Here is a 15,240-nt window from a genome sequence, read left to right as displayed (position 1 = left end):
GCCCCCTTCTTCCTGCTGGGAGAAGTCTGTATTATTACCTTTAAATAAAACCTGCTTAATATGCTTGCCTTGGCGTGCTTCTCTAGTGTTCAATCTTCAACATTAGAGGGAGCAGAACTTGTCACCGGTAAACGGCGGGTTCACTGATAGTGTTAGCACAAAAATACCGGGCAGGATGCAAACTCATGCGTCACCTCAGCTCTTTATTCAGGGGGATGAAATGGTGCCCGTGGACCCACTCTCCTGGTGGAAAATGAACAAAGAAAGAGACTGGATTTATATAGGTCATTTTGAGGGGTGGTCTAGTGAACATATATCAGTTTGCTTGGACAGTCAGAAATGTGAGTTTTTTTGGTCAAGTTCTGTGGGAAGGGCCTGAAGAGGATATGCTTTGGGGGAGATAATGCCTTCTAGAGACTGTTTCTCTTGAGGATGATAAAACATCCTCTTTGCCTCCAACCACCATCTGGAAAACATTCGTCCTGGGAGATGAAGGCTGTCAAGGCCTGGCCTTCATTTTGACTTCCTTTTCTTTTTCTCAGGCCTCATTATTTTGGGAATTTCTTATTCTCCATATCCATTAGATAGTACCAATTGAATTTTTGGATATGGCTTATGTGAAAATGATGATTAGGTGTTCTATTCAAATGCACTGGATAGACTTTAAAAGGCATTGACCAGACTTTAAAATAATGGATGAATAAATGTACATTTGTATGCTTTAGGTTAAAGTAAAATGTTCAAGGTTATATATAATTTACTTTATGATTTTCCACTTTAACTTTTTAATTAATCCACTGACTATTGGCCTACTAGAAGTTCACTAAGTGGCATTTTCTGCACTTGATCTAAGCAGGGTCACCATGTCAACTTCTGGGCTTCATGGATAAGGACATTTCTATCCTAGCCCTGAAGAGCTGAATTACTGGGTGATTTCTGGAATTTCTCCTACCATCATATGAAGTGGAATGGCAGGAACCTTCCTTGAGGTAACGGAAGGGTCAGAAAGCCCTGGAGGCAGATGGCAGTTATGCCAGTGGTGTTCTGATTCTCCATCATTTATAATCCCAAATTATATTGAACCTGGGACAGATATAAACATGAGATCTACAAAGTAGAACTACCACTAGTGTTTGTTGAAGACTTAGGGAAAGTATTTTTTTTTTTTCCACTTTTAGGATTCATATTTTAACTAAAACTATAACTTTAAATGCAGTATTCTTCCAGGGCAAGTTTTCCCACACTATGCAAATATATTTAAATGAGTGCTGACCAAAAGGAAGGCAGCAGAGGTAATTTGGTAATATTGTAAAAATAAAATAAAAATTTAACAGAAGGAGTATATTGAGCTAGTTTGAGAAATATAAGCCAGCCAAAAAGTAATATCTGGCAATAAATACATTTGATTGACTAACTTGCTGCTCTGGGTTTGTCTGGGTCTGACAAGAGCAATTTCATTTTGGTCTTATTGATACCTCTGTTTATCGGCGACAAGTTCTGCTTCCTCAGATGTTGAAGTATAACAGCAGAGAAGCACGCTGAGGCAAGCAAGAAGCAGGTTTTATTTAAAGGTAGTTACACAGACTTCTCCCAGGAGGGAGAAAGAGGTCATGGTTGATGTTCTAGAATCCCAAGAAGTGAGCATGCCCTGCCCTTTTTATAGATTAGAGTCTCCTGCTCCCCCCACCCCCACGTTATCTCTCTCCTTCCTGCCTAAGTGACTAGGCCCAGGAAATGCTGGTGAGATGGCAAAAAGGTGAGAAGCAGCTGGGCAGGGGGAAGAACCAAAAGGAGTGATTCAGGCAGTAGGGGACCAGGGGGCATTAATTAGCAATTCCCTGCCTGCAGCTTTCTAGGAGGGGTAGTACAGGCAGGTAACCTTGGTGATCAAAAGGGCTCTGGAGACACTGACATTCCAATTTCCCAGAGGCAGTCTCGAACTTCCCAGACCCAGATGACCTTCATCCTTCCATTCGACCTTATTACCTATAATTTTGGTTTCATTATTAACTTGCACACAAGTGTTGGAATCTGTTGGGGAAATATATTTAAACAATGCAAACTTTTATTGAGATTTGGTTGAAATATTTGCATGTAAGGGATTGTCAGCATCTTAGGACCCAGCCAGTTATTAATTAGGAGCTTGACAAAATCTCAAGGAGTGAAAGGAGTGAAAGCTGGCAAGGAGTGTGGGAAGTGAGAGATCAACGCAAGTGTTTCTGTGCACACACGTTAGCTACCATTGTTAATATGGCTTGACAATAATACTTCCTGGGATGAATTAAGAATTTACTCACAGGAACAAGAGATCTGCTTTATGGTGGTAGAAATGAGTTTTTTTAAAGTTTTTTATTTTTTATCCATAAAAACTTGTATCTCAGTAGCTGAGATGTAGTTTGTAAAAACAATGTAGGTCCAAAACTCATCTTCTTCTTAATGTATTTAAAAGCCTTTCTATTCCTGCACTAATATGCTTTTTTTTATTGGCATGATCCTTCTTGCTTGGTTAGCAGATACTCTAATTTATCTTACAGATGAGGGCTAGGCAAATGGATGATCCTGTGGAAATGTGAAAAGATCAGAGTGCCCCTTTCTGTGAAGGCAAAGAGGGTAATCAGAATTATAATAGCCAGGCAGAACTGGGGGAGGAACCACATCCCAGGATCACACTGCTTGCCCCCATTATATTCTACTGTAAGTAGAAATGCATTTTTCCTCTATGCACTTCATGTGTTTCACTGAACAATGAGTACTTTTTGAATAAGGAAACTAAAAGGGGAATAAAAGGAAAACATTCCATTCATCTGTAACTTCCAAGGTTACATCTCTCAGAGTTGGCTCTGTGTTTGCTTTCATAATACCCTGGGTTAGTACTTCTAAGAGTTTTAATTGAAAAATGCAATTATTGACATGTTTTCTCCACAAGAAAATGTAAAGGTCAAAAATTATTTTGGTAGATCTAAAGTCATTACTATAATTACAGCAAGTCAAGATTATAATTAAAACATTCCTTTCAACTTAGAATTTTAATTTCCATTTTTTACATCACTTTGTTATAGAACTGTAAAAGGGATAAAAAATCAAATCTTATCAATTGTACCCTCAAGCATCAAAAATATTAAATTATTCTTTTGACATTACTGGACAGTGGGTCAAGATGACATCTTCAAATTCCAGTTGAGGAAACAATCAGAAATTAAATGAAAAAACAATAAAAGTAGCATTCAGCCAGAAGTTGATAAGAGTGGAAAAAGAAAATTTGTTTTCCTCTAATTTTGGACTTTTTTGACTTATTCCCTAGTTTTGACGATGGCTAACCTATAAGAGCTAGTTCTAATCAACCTCCGAGCTAAATACAACATCCCATGAATTCACTCATTTAATCCTACTAATGACTCTATCAGGTCCATAGTATTGTTGTCATCTCTATTTTAAAGATGAAGAATCAGAAGCACAGAAAGGTGAAGTATTTTTTCCAAGGTCACAAAACTAGAAAGTAGCAGAGCAGGAATTTGAACAAAGCTTCAAGCTCTGATCCTTTATATTTAACTATATCCTATACATGATCAAAATCAGTCCGGAGTCTGAGACAACGTGTGTGATGTAAAAGCAAAGAGCACCCCAGGGAAACCAGCAGCACTAGGGTTTTGCTATCATGGAGTTTATCTTCATCTTGCGGAAGGAGGTCTGCCTCTTGCTCTGGTTCTGCAATTCAGAGGAGAAGAGCAGAAAGGAAAGTGCTTTTCGCAGAGCTGGAGGATAACTCGGGTCATAGGGTGGAAAACTTTCTCCAAGGGCCAGACAATAAATGTTTTTGCCTCTGCAGGCCATATACACTCTGTTGCTCCCCTCTGCCATTGTAGCATGAAAGCAGCCATAGAAAACACATGAGTGAATGGGTTCGACTGTATTCCCATAAAACTTTACCTGCAAAAATAGACCGAGGGCTGGATTTGGCCCAAAGGCTGTAGCTTGCCAACTCCTGGTCTGAAGCATTATTTATTTATTTTTGCTTAAATTATAATGAGGTCAGTTCCTGCAGGAGGACATCAGATTTTCCCCAGTGAACGAATAACTAACTGTGCATCCTTGGTGTCAGGGGATATCTCTTTCAAACCTAGCCTCTACCCTAGATGGAGGCCGCCGGTTCTTATCCTGTAGTCCATGGACATTCTTCAGCAAGTTTCAGAAAGTTCATGAACTGGATATTTTTAAAAAGGTAGTTTACCTTCTTGGTATTTTGAAGATAGTGGAGGGAAAACTGACCAAATTATGTCATTTCAGCAACTGTCTTTATCCAAACAAATTTAAGGGAGCACGGGTCATAACTATACCCAGGTGAGTTTGTGTAGTCATCATCATCCCAGATTGGAACATAAGAGACTCTCTTGTAAATAAAAATTAAAGGAGACTCCTTACAGCTGATCCTGATTATGAACATTCCTCTTTGTTTATGCTGGATTTAGCTTAGGCTGGCAAACGTAAAAGCAAAAGTTTATGTATCCTTTGGCTTTTAAATGTGATGTATGCTCAAATTGAAGCTCCTCTTCTTACTAGCAATGGCAATTTGGTGAGCTCAACTCTTGCTGAGCCTCTGCTTCCTCATGTGTAAAATGGGATTATAAAGATTAAATTAAAGTGTGTAGACCATTGAGCACAGCATCCCCATAAATGGGAGCCCTCATTAGCAGTATTATGAAACCTGATGAGACATGAATGCTTGTGCTTCTTGTGTGTGAGATTCTTGCCAGTGGAACCCGTGGGGGCCTGTCAGCTGTCTTTCCTAAAAGTGCATCAGACAGAGGAATCTCTTTTGTGCAAAGAAGCTCATTTGTAAGAGGCTGGAACTTGACCAAAATTTGGGTTTTCTCCAAGACTATGCTAAGGTGTTCTGTAAGATTGCTTCTTGTATTGTCAAGCAATCCCACCCACATAATTAGAAGGACCTTGGTGGAGCCTTATGTCCCAGGAACGACTGAGTAGGTTTTCAGTTTGAAACAGAGGAAACAACTGAAGCAGACCTCTGCCAAGCATTATCTTCACCCAAACTGTTGATGTTTCTGTTACTTTTTTGAAGAGAATCATGAAGAAATTGGCAATAAGGCCTTTAACATGCAAGGGAATGAAATTACTAACATATCTCATTAGAGGCCGTCCTTGGATTTTGCTCATTATGGCTAATTTGGAAATTTCTCATTTTTTAAAGCTTCATACAGGCTCTAGAGAGAAAAATCTTTGAACTCCTGGCTTTGTACTCGGCCTGTACAGCTCCTGTGCCAACTTCAATGTGTTCAGGGTCTGTCCCATGCTGCCAGCACCTCTAGAGCAGGGACCAGGTCTCATGGTCATTGTACCTCAGCGTTTAGGTCAGAGTAATGACCTGACAGCTCACATTGCTTTACCATGCACTGGTAGTGTACGTGTTTTTGTCATATTTCAGACTATCTATCTCAGAGATAAAGTAGTGGGAGTCGCCTTACTGGATGCTGCAGTATAGAAGGTGGATTGGTGTGGTGAGAATGAATGAAATTCAAAAGCAAAGGTTAATTTCAAAGGTCCCTATTTAGTACCCACGGTGTTAAAAAATGAAAGGCATACATGCCAAAGTGGATTTTAATTTTCTATCAAAAATAAAATTAAGGTTTAAATCAGATAAATTTATTTAAACATGATCTATGAGAGCAGAATATAGAGACTGTTTACCATTGTTCTGGCATCCTCCGCGCTAGCCACTCCTGGACCCCTGCCGGAAGGTCACCTCTGCCTACTGCCTGCAGTCTCCCTGAGCCCGAAGGTTCCCTGCTGGGTCCGTCATGGACTCTGACCTGGTAGGGGTGAGGGCAGGTAGCCTAACTTCAATGAACCTCAGCTCCCAGGATTCTCTCTTCTAGGACTTTGATATGAGAACAGACAAAAATGGTGAGTGCATACTCGTTTGCCCCGGTGGTGGTTCTCCGAGCTCAGTGCCTGTCATAATCAGCTCCTCGTGGCGTTTGCAAAGGTCATTGTAACAAAACCATAACAGACTCATACGAAGCCATGAGACAGCACCACAGGCTGGATGACTTAAACTACAGACACTGACTTTGTCCCAATCTGGAGACCGGAAGTCCAAGATCAGGGTGTGGCCATCAGTGGCTGCTCCCCAGGCTACTCTCCTTGGTTGGCTGATGGCCTCCTTCTTGTGGTGTCCTCAGGGGTTTTCCTCTGAGTACCCTCACTCTTGATGTCATCTCTCTGTGTTTCAAATTTCTTCTTCTTGTGACAACACTAGTCACATCAGATTTGGGATTCCCAGCTTTATTTTAACTTAATCACAGCTTTTTTTTTTTTTTTAATTGTAAACAAATGGGATACATGTTTTTTTTTTTTTAATTTATTTATTTATTTTTTTTTACGTTTACATAGGGTAATGATGTTTATTATATTTTTCCCCTCCCCCCCCCACCCCTCCCACCCCTCTTTTCCCTCTACACAGTCCTTCTTTCCTTCATTCTTACTGCTCTCCTTAGCCTAACTCTAAACCTAACCCTAAACCTAATGCTAGCCCGTCCCACCCCCCATTATATGTCCTCATCCGCTTATCAGCGAGATCATTCGTCCTTTAGTTTTTTGAGATTGGCTTATCTCACTTAGCATGATATTCTCCAATTTCGACCATTTGCCTACAAATGCCATAATTTTATCATTCTTCATTGCGGAGTAATATTCCATTGTATAAATATGCCACAGTTTCTTTATCCATTCATCAACTGAAGGGCATCTAGGTTGGTTCCACAATCTGGCTATGGTGAATTGAGCAGCAATGAACATTGATGTGGCTGTATCTCTGTAGTATGCTGATTTTAAGTCCTTTGGGTATAGGCCAAGGAGTGGGATAGCTGGGTCAAATGGTGGTTCCATTCCAAGCTTTCTGAGGAATCTCCACACTGCTTTCCAGAGTGCCTGCACTAATTTGCAACCCCACCAGCAATGTATGAGTGTTCCTTTTTCACCACATCCTCGCCAACACCTATTGTTGCTTGTATTCTTGATAATCGCCATTCTAATTGGGGTGAGATGAAATCTTAGGGTAGTTTTGATTTGCATTTCCCTTATTACTAGGGATGTTGAACATTTTTTCATATATCTGGTGATTACTTGTACATCTTCTTCTGTGAAGTGTCTGTTCATTTCCTTAGCCCATTTGTTGATTGGATTATTTGTATTCTTCGTGTAGAGTTTTTTGAGTTCTTTATAGATTCTGGAAATTAGCGCTCTATCTGAGGTATGGTTGGCAAAGATATTCTCCCACTCTGTAGGCTCTCTCTTCACATTTCTGATAGTTTCCTTTGCTGAGAGAAAGCTTTTTAGTTTGAATCTATCCCAGTTGTTTATTCTTGCTTTTATTTCTTGTGCTATGGGAGTCCTGTTAAGGAAATCTGATCCTGAGCCAACAAGTTGAAGATTTGGGCCTACTTTTTCTTCTATAAGATGCAGGGTCTCTGGTCTGATTCCGAGGTCCTTGATCCATTTTGAGTTGAGTTTTGTGTAGGGTGAGAGATAGGGGTTTAGTTTCATTCTATTGCATATAGTTTTCCAGTTTTCCCAGCATCATTTGTTGAAGAGGCTATCTTTTCTCCATTGCATATTGTTGGAACCTTTGTCTAGTATGAGAAAATTGTATTTATTTGGGTTTGTGTCCATGTCCTCTATTCTGTACCATTGATCTACCTGTCTATTTTGGTACCAATACCATGCCGTTTTTGTTACTATTGCTTTGTAGTAGAGTTGAAGATCTGGTATTGCAATACCCCCTGCTTCGCTCTTGCTACTGAGGATTGCTTTAGCTATTCTAGGTTTTTTATTCTTCCAGATGAATTTCATAATTGCTTGCTCTATTTCTGCGAGGTACATCATTGGGATTTTCATTGGAATTGCATTGAATCTGTATAGAACTTTAGGTAGTATAGCCATTTTGACGATATTAATTCTGCCTATCCAGGAACATGGGAGATCTTTCCATCTTCTAAGGTTTTCTTGAATTTCTTTCTTTAGTGTTCTGTAGTTCTCATTGTAGAGGTCTTTCACCTCTTTTGTGAGATTGATTCCCAAGTATTTTATTTTCTTCGATGCTATTGTGAATGGGGTAGTTTTCCTAATTTCTCTTTCTGAAGATTCATCACTTATGTATAAAAATGCATTGGATTTATGAGCATTGATCTTGTAACCTGCTACTTTACTGAATTCACTTATGAGTTCTAAAAGTTTTCTGGTGGAATTTCCAGGTTCCTCTAAATATATAATCATGTCATCAGCGAACAGGGATAGTTTGAGTTCTTCTTTTCCTATTCGTATCCCTTTAATTTCTTTGGTTTGTCTGATTGCTCTGGCTAGAGTCTCAAGGACGATGTTGAATAGAAGCGGTGAAAGAGGGCATCCCTGCCTTGTTCCAGTTTTTAGGGGGAACGCTTTCAGTTTTTCACCATTTAGAATGATATTAGCCATGGGCTTAGCGTAGATGGCCTTTATAATGTTTAGGAATGTTCCCATTACCCCAATTTTTTCTAGTGTTTTGAGCATGAAGGGATGCTGTATTTTATCAAATGCTTTTTCTGCATCTATTGAAATAATCATGTGATTCTTAACTTTAAGTCTGTTGATATGGTGAATGACATTTATTGATTTCCGAATGTTGAACCAACCTTGCATCCCTGGGATAAAACCCACTTGATCGTGGTGCACTATCTTTTTAATATATATTTGTATGCGATTTGCTAAAATTTTGTTGAGAATTTTTGCATCGATGTTCATTAAGGATATTGGTCTGAAATTTTCTTTCCTTGATGTGTCTCTGTCTGGTTTAGGTATCAGGGTGATATTGGCTTCATAGAACGAGTTTGGTAGGGTTCCCTCCTCTTCTATTTCATGGAATAGTTTGAGGAGTATTGGAATGAGCTCTTCTTTAAAGGTTTTGTAGAACTCGGCTGAGAACCCATCTGGTCCTGGACTTTTCTTTGTTGGTAGGCTTTTGATGACCTCTTCTATTTCATTGCTTGAAATTGGTTTATTTAAGTTGTGTATGTCCTCCTCGTTCAGTTTAGGTAGTTCATATGTCTCTAGAAATTTGTTGATGTCTTCGAGGTTTTCTGTTTTGTTGGAGTATAGATTTTCAAAATAGCTTCTAATTATGTTTTGTATTTCACTCGTGTCTGTTGTGATGTTTCCTTGTTCATTCCGAATTTTAGTAATTTGAGTTTTCTCCCTCTTTCTCTTTGTTAGTGTGGCTAAGGGTTTATCAATTTTATTTATTTTTTCAAAGAACCAACTATTTATTTTATTAATTTTTCCGATTGTTTCTTTTGTTTCGATTTCGTTGATTTCGGCTCTGATTTTAACTATTTCCTGTCTTCTACTACTTTTGGTATTGGTCTGCTCTTCTTTTTCTAGTGCTTTGAGCTGTAGTGTTAACTCGTTTATTTGTTGATTTCTACTTCTTTTTTGAATGCACCTCATGAAATAAATCTTCCTCTAAGTACTGCTTTCATAGTGTCCCAGAGATTTTGATATGATGTGTCTTTGTTCTCGTTTACTTCTAAGAATTTTTTTATTTCCCTCCTGATGTCTTCTGTTATCCATTCATCATATAATAGTGTATTATTTAGTCTCCAGATATTGGAGAAGTTTCTGTTTTTTATTCTGTCATTTATTTCTAATTTCAATCCATTATGATCTGATAGAGTACAAGGTAGTATCTCTATCTTCTTGTATTTACTAACAGTAGCTTTGTGGCATAAAATATGGTCTATTTTAGAGAAGGATCCATGTGCTGCTGAGAAGAAAGTGTATTCATTCTGTGTTGGATGGTATATTCTATATATGTCCGTTAAGTCTAAATTGCTGATTGTGTTGTTGAGATCTATAGTTTCTTTATTCAATTTTTGTTTGGACGATCTATCCAGTGGTGAGAGAGGTGTGTTAAAATCGCCTAGTATTATTGTGTTGTGGTCTATTTGGTTTCTGGAATTGAGAAGGATTTGTTTGACGTACGTGGATGAGCCAATGTTCGGGGCATAGATATTTATGATTGTTATGTCTTGCTGATTTATGCTTCCCTTAAGCAGCATGTAATGTCCTTCTTTATCCCTTCTGACTAGTTTTGGTTTGAAGTCCACATTATCTGAGATGAGGATGGATACTCCAGCTTTTTTGCTGTGTCCGTGTGCATGGTATGTTTTTCCCCATCCTTTCACATTTAGTCTATGGGTGTCTCTTTCTATGAGATGAGTCTCTTGCAGGCAGCATATTGTTGGATTTTTCTTTTAATCCAATCTGCCAGTCTGTGTCTTTTGATTGATGAATTCAGGCCATTAACATTCAGGGTTATTATTGTGATATGATTTGTATTCCCAGTCAATTGACTCATATTTGTTTTTGACATGATTTGGTTTCTCCTTTATTTGGCTATTCCTTTAGGCTAGCGCCTCCTGTTGCTGATTTGCATCGTTGTTTTTCATCTCTTCCTCATGGAATATTTTGCTGAGAATGTTCTGTAATGCTGGCTTTCTTTTTGTAAATTCCTTTAGCTTTTGTTTATCATGGAAGGATCTTATTTCATCGTCAAATTTGAAGGTAAGTTTTGCTGGGTATAAGATTCTTGGTTGGCATCCATTTTCTTTCAGGGCTTGGTATATGTTGTTCCAGGCCCTTCTAGCTTTTAGGGTCTGGATTGAAAAATCTGCTGATATTCTTATTGGTTTCCCTCTGAATGTAATTTGATTCTTTTCTCTCGCGGCCTTTAAAATTCTGTCTTTATTTTGTATGTTAGGTATTTTCATAATAATGTGCCTTGGTGTGGGTCTGTTGTAATTTTGTATGTTTGGAGTTCTATAAGCCTCTTGTACTTGGTTTTCCATTTCGTTCTTCAGATTTGGGAAATTTTCTGTTATTATTTCATTGAATAGATTGTTCATTCCTTTGGTTTGTTTCTCTAAGCCTTCCTCAATCCCAATAATTCTCAAATTTGGCCTTTTCATGATATCCCATAGTTCTTGGAGATTCTGTTCATGATTTCTTACCATCTTCTCTGTTTGTTCAACTTTGTTTTCAAGGTTAAATATTTTGTCTTCAATGTCTGAGGTTCTGTCTTCCAGGTGTTCTATCCTATTGGTTATGCTTTCTATGGAGTTTTTAACTTGGTTTATTGTTTCCTTCATTTCAAGGATTTCAGTTTGGTTTTTTTTCAGTATCTCTAACTCTTTATTGAAATGATCTCTTGCTTCCCGTATTTGGTCTTTTAACTGTTGATTGGTGCGATCATTTAATGCCTGCATTTGCTCTTTCATCTCCTCCTTCAATGCCTGCATTTGCTCTTTCATCTCCTCATTAGCTTCCCTGATCGTTTTTTTTTTTTTTTTTTTTTTTTTTTTTTATTTTTTTTATTTTTTATTGTGAACAAATGGGATACATGTTCTTTCACTGTTTGTACATAGAGTAAAGGCATACCATTTGTGTAATCATACGTTTACACCCTGATCGTTTTAATTACGTACATTCTGAACTCCCTTTCTGACATTTCTTCTGCTGTGCTGTCATTGGGTTTTATTGATGTAGTATCTAGGTTTGTTTGGGACATTTTCTTCCCTTGTTTTCTCATATTCGTCAGTTGTCAGTGGGACCCTGAGATATTGCAGTTTTCCACTATTGGCTTATAGTGTCCCAGTAGATTTCCAGTGTATCACCTCCCAGCCTTCAGTAGCCTGATGTCTTGGAGGAATCTGATAAAGCAGCTCATTCGAAGAATACTGCCCCTAGCCCCCTACTGGTTCCACGTTTTGGAACTGGCTCTGTGCGGAAATGCTCTCACTGTGGGCCTGCACCGTGCAGCTGGCCGTGTGGGAAGAGCCCACTGCCGGAGTGTGGAAGACTACCTTGGGAAGACTCAAGCTGCCCTGCCCGGCTCTGCTAAGCCACCTCTATCTGGGCCTGCCACCTGGGCTGAGCTTTACCCAGTGGGCAGACTCACCCGTGGCTCCACTTCAGTCCGAGTCTCTCAATGCCTCCCCTTCTTAACTCCTGGGTTCTGGAGCGACCGGGGGTGCAGTCTCCCTCTAGGCCGCCATCTTGGATCGCCCCGTGAAGAGAGCCCGCAGCCGGAGTGGGCAGAGCCGCCTGAAGAGGTCTCCGGCTGCCCTGCCCTTATCCCTGAGGCTGATTGCAGATCGAGGCTCTCCGCTGGTTCTTTGCAGGGGTACACTGCACTGCAGGGGCTCCGGGACTCGGAGCCTGCTCTGTTCAGACAGGCTCTCACTAGCGGGCCAGTTCCGTTCCGAGAACCTGGAGAAGCTGGCTGTGTGGGCGGGGCCCACCGCCGGAGTGCGCAGGACTGCCTGTGGATGACTCTAGCTGCCCTGCCCGGCTCCGATAAGCCACCTCTATCTGGGCCTGCCACCCGGGCCGAGCTTTACCCAGTGGGCAGACTCACCTGTGACTCCACTTCAGTCCGAGTCTCTCAATGCCTCCCCTTCTTAACTCCTGGGTTGTGGAGCGACCGGAGGTGCAGTCTCCCTCTAGGCCGCCATCTTGGATCGCCCCGTGAAGAGAGCCCGCAGCCGGAGTGGGCAGAGCCGCCTGAAGAGGTCTCCGGCTGCCCTGCCCTTATCCCTGAGGCTGATTGCAGATCGAGGCTCTCCGCTGGTTCTTTGCAGGAGTACACTGCACTGCAGGGGCTCCGGGACTCGGAGCCTGCTCTGTTCAGACAGGCTCTCACTAGCGGGCCAGTTCCGTTCCGAGAACCTGGAGAAGCTGGCTGTGTGGGCGGGGCCCACCGCCGGAGTGCGCAGGACTGCCTGTGGATGACTCTAGCTGCCCTGCCCGGCTCCGATAAGCCACCTCTATCTGGGCCTGCCACCCGGGCCGAGCTTTACCCAGTGGGCAGACTCACCCGTGGCTCCACTTCAGTCCGAGTCTCTCAATGCCTCCCCTTCTTAACTCCTGGGTTCTGGAGCGACCGGGGGTGCAGTCTCCCTCTAGGCCGTCATCTTGGATCGCCCCGTCTGGGATACATGTTGTTTCTCTATTTGTACAAGGAGTCAAGGCATACCATTTATGTAATCATAAATTTACATAGGGTAATGTTGTTTGATTCATTCTGTTATTTTTTTCCTTCCCCCCCACCACTCCCACCCCTCTTTTCCCTCTATACAGTCCTTCCTTCCTCCATTCTTGCCCCCCTCCTTAACCCTAACCCTAAACCTAACCCTAACCCTAACGCTAACCCCTCCCACACCCCATTTTATGTCATCATCTGCTTATCAGCGAGATCATTCGTCCTTTGGTTTTTTGAGATTGGCTTATCTCACTTAGTGTGATATTCTCCAATTTCATCCATTTGCCTGCAAATACCATAATTTTATCATTCTTTATGGCTGAGTAATATTCCATTGTATATATATATATACCACATTTTCTTTATCCATTCATCAATTGAAGGACATATAGGTTGGTTCCACAATCTGGCTATTGTGAACTGAGCAGCTATGAACATTGATGTGGCTGTATCTCTGTAGTATGCTGATTTTAAGTCCTTTGGGTATAGGCCAAGGAGTGGGATAGCTGGGTCAAATGGTGGTTCCATACCAAGTTTTCTAAGGAGTCTCCACACTGCTTTCCAGAGTGGCTGCACTAATTTGCAGCCCCACCAGCAATGTATGAGTGTACCTTTTTCCCCACATCCTCGCCAACACCTATTGTTGCTTGTGTTCTTGATAATCGCCATTCTAATTGGGGTGAGATGAAATCTTAGGGTGGTTTTGATTTGCATTTCTCTTATTACTAGAGATATTGAACATGTTTTCATATATCTGTTGATTGCTTGTACATCTTCTTCTGTGAAGTGTCTGTTCATTTCCTTAGCCCATTTGTTGATTGGGTTACTTGTATTCTTGGTGTAGAGTTTTTTGAGTTCTTTATATATTCTGGAAATTAGTGCTCTATCTGAAGTATGAGTGGAAAAGATATTCTCCCACTCTGTAGGCTCTTTCTTTGCATTGCTGATAGTTTCCGTTGCTGAGAGAAAGCTTTTTAGTTTGTATCTATCCCAGTTATTGATTCTTGCTTTTATTTCTTGTGCAATGGGAGTCCTGTTAAGGAAGTCTGATCCTAAGCCGACATGTTGAAGATTTGGACCTACTTTTTCTTCTATGAGATGCAGAGTCTCTGGTCTGATTTCGAGGTCCTTGATCCATTTTGAGTTGAGTTTTGTGCAGGATGAGAGATAGGGGTTTAATTTCATTCTGTTGCATATGGTTTTCCAGTTTTCCCAGCACCATTTGTTGAAGAGGCTATCTTCACGCCATTGCATATTTTTGGCATCTTTGTCTAGTATGAGAAAATTGTATTTATTTGGGTTTGTTTCCGTGTCCTCTATTCTGTACCATTGATCTACCTGTCTATTTTGGTACCAATACCATGCCATTTTTGTTACTATTCCTTTGTAGTATAGTTGAAGTTCTGGTATTGCGACACCCTCTGCTTCGCTCTTCCTGCTAAGGATTGCTTTAGTTATTCTGGGTTTCTTGTTCTTCCAGATGAATTTCATGATTGCTTGCTCTATTTCTGTAAGGTACATCATTGGGGTTTTAATTGGAATTGCATTGAATCTCTATAGCACTTTTGGTAGTATGGTCATTTTGACAATATTAATTCTGCCGATCCAAGAACATGGGAGATCTTTCCATCTTCTGAGGTTTTCTTTAATTTCTTTCTTTAGTGTTCTGTAGTTCTCATTGTAGAGGTCTTTCACCTCTTTTGTGAGATTGATTCCCAAGTATTTTATTTTTTTCGATGCTATTGTGAATGGGGTAGTTTTCCTAACTTCTCTTTCTGAAGATTCATCACTTATGTATAAAAATGCATTAGATTTATGAGCATTGATCTTGTAACCTGCTACTTTACTGAATTCACTTATGAGTTCTAAAAGTTTTCTGGTGGAATTTCCAGGTTCTTCTAAATATATAATCATGTCATCAGCGAACAGGAATAGTTTGAGTTCTTCTTTTCCAATTTGTATCCCTTTAATTTCTTTGGTTTGTCTAATTGCTCTGGCTAGAGTTTCAAGGATGATGTTGAATAGAAGTGGTGAAAGAGGGCATCCCTGCATTGTTCCAGTTTTTAGTGGGAATGCTTTCAGTTTTTCACCATTTACAATGATATTGGCCATGGGTTTAGCGTAGATGGCCTTTACAATGTTAAGGAATGTTC

This window comes from Sciurus carolinensis, chromosome 4, assembly GCF_902686445.1.
Source record: "Sciurus carolinensis chromosome 4, mSciCar1.2, whole genome shotgun sequence".
NCBI classification, from domain to species: domain Eukaryota; kingdom Metazoa; phylum Chordata; class Mammalia; order Rodentia; family Sciuridae; genus Sciurus; species Sciurus carolinensis.
Note: the sequence above shows the minus strand (reverse complement) of the source record.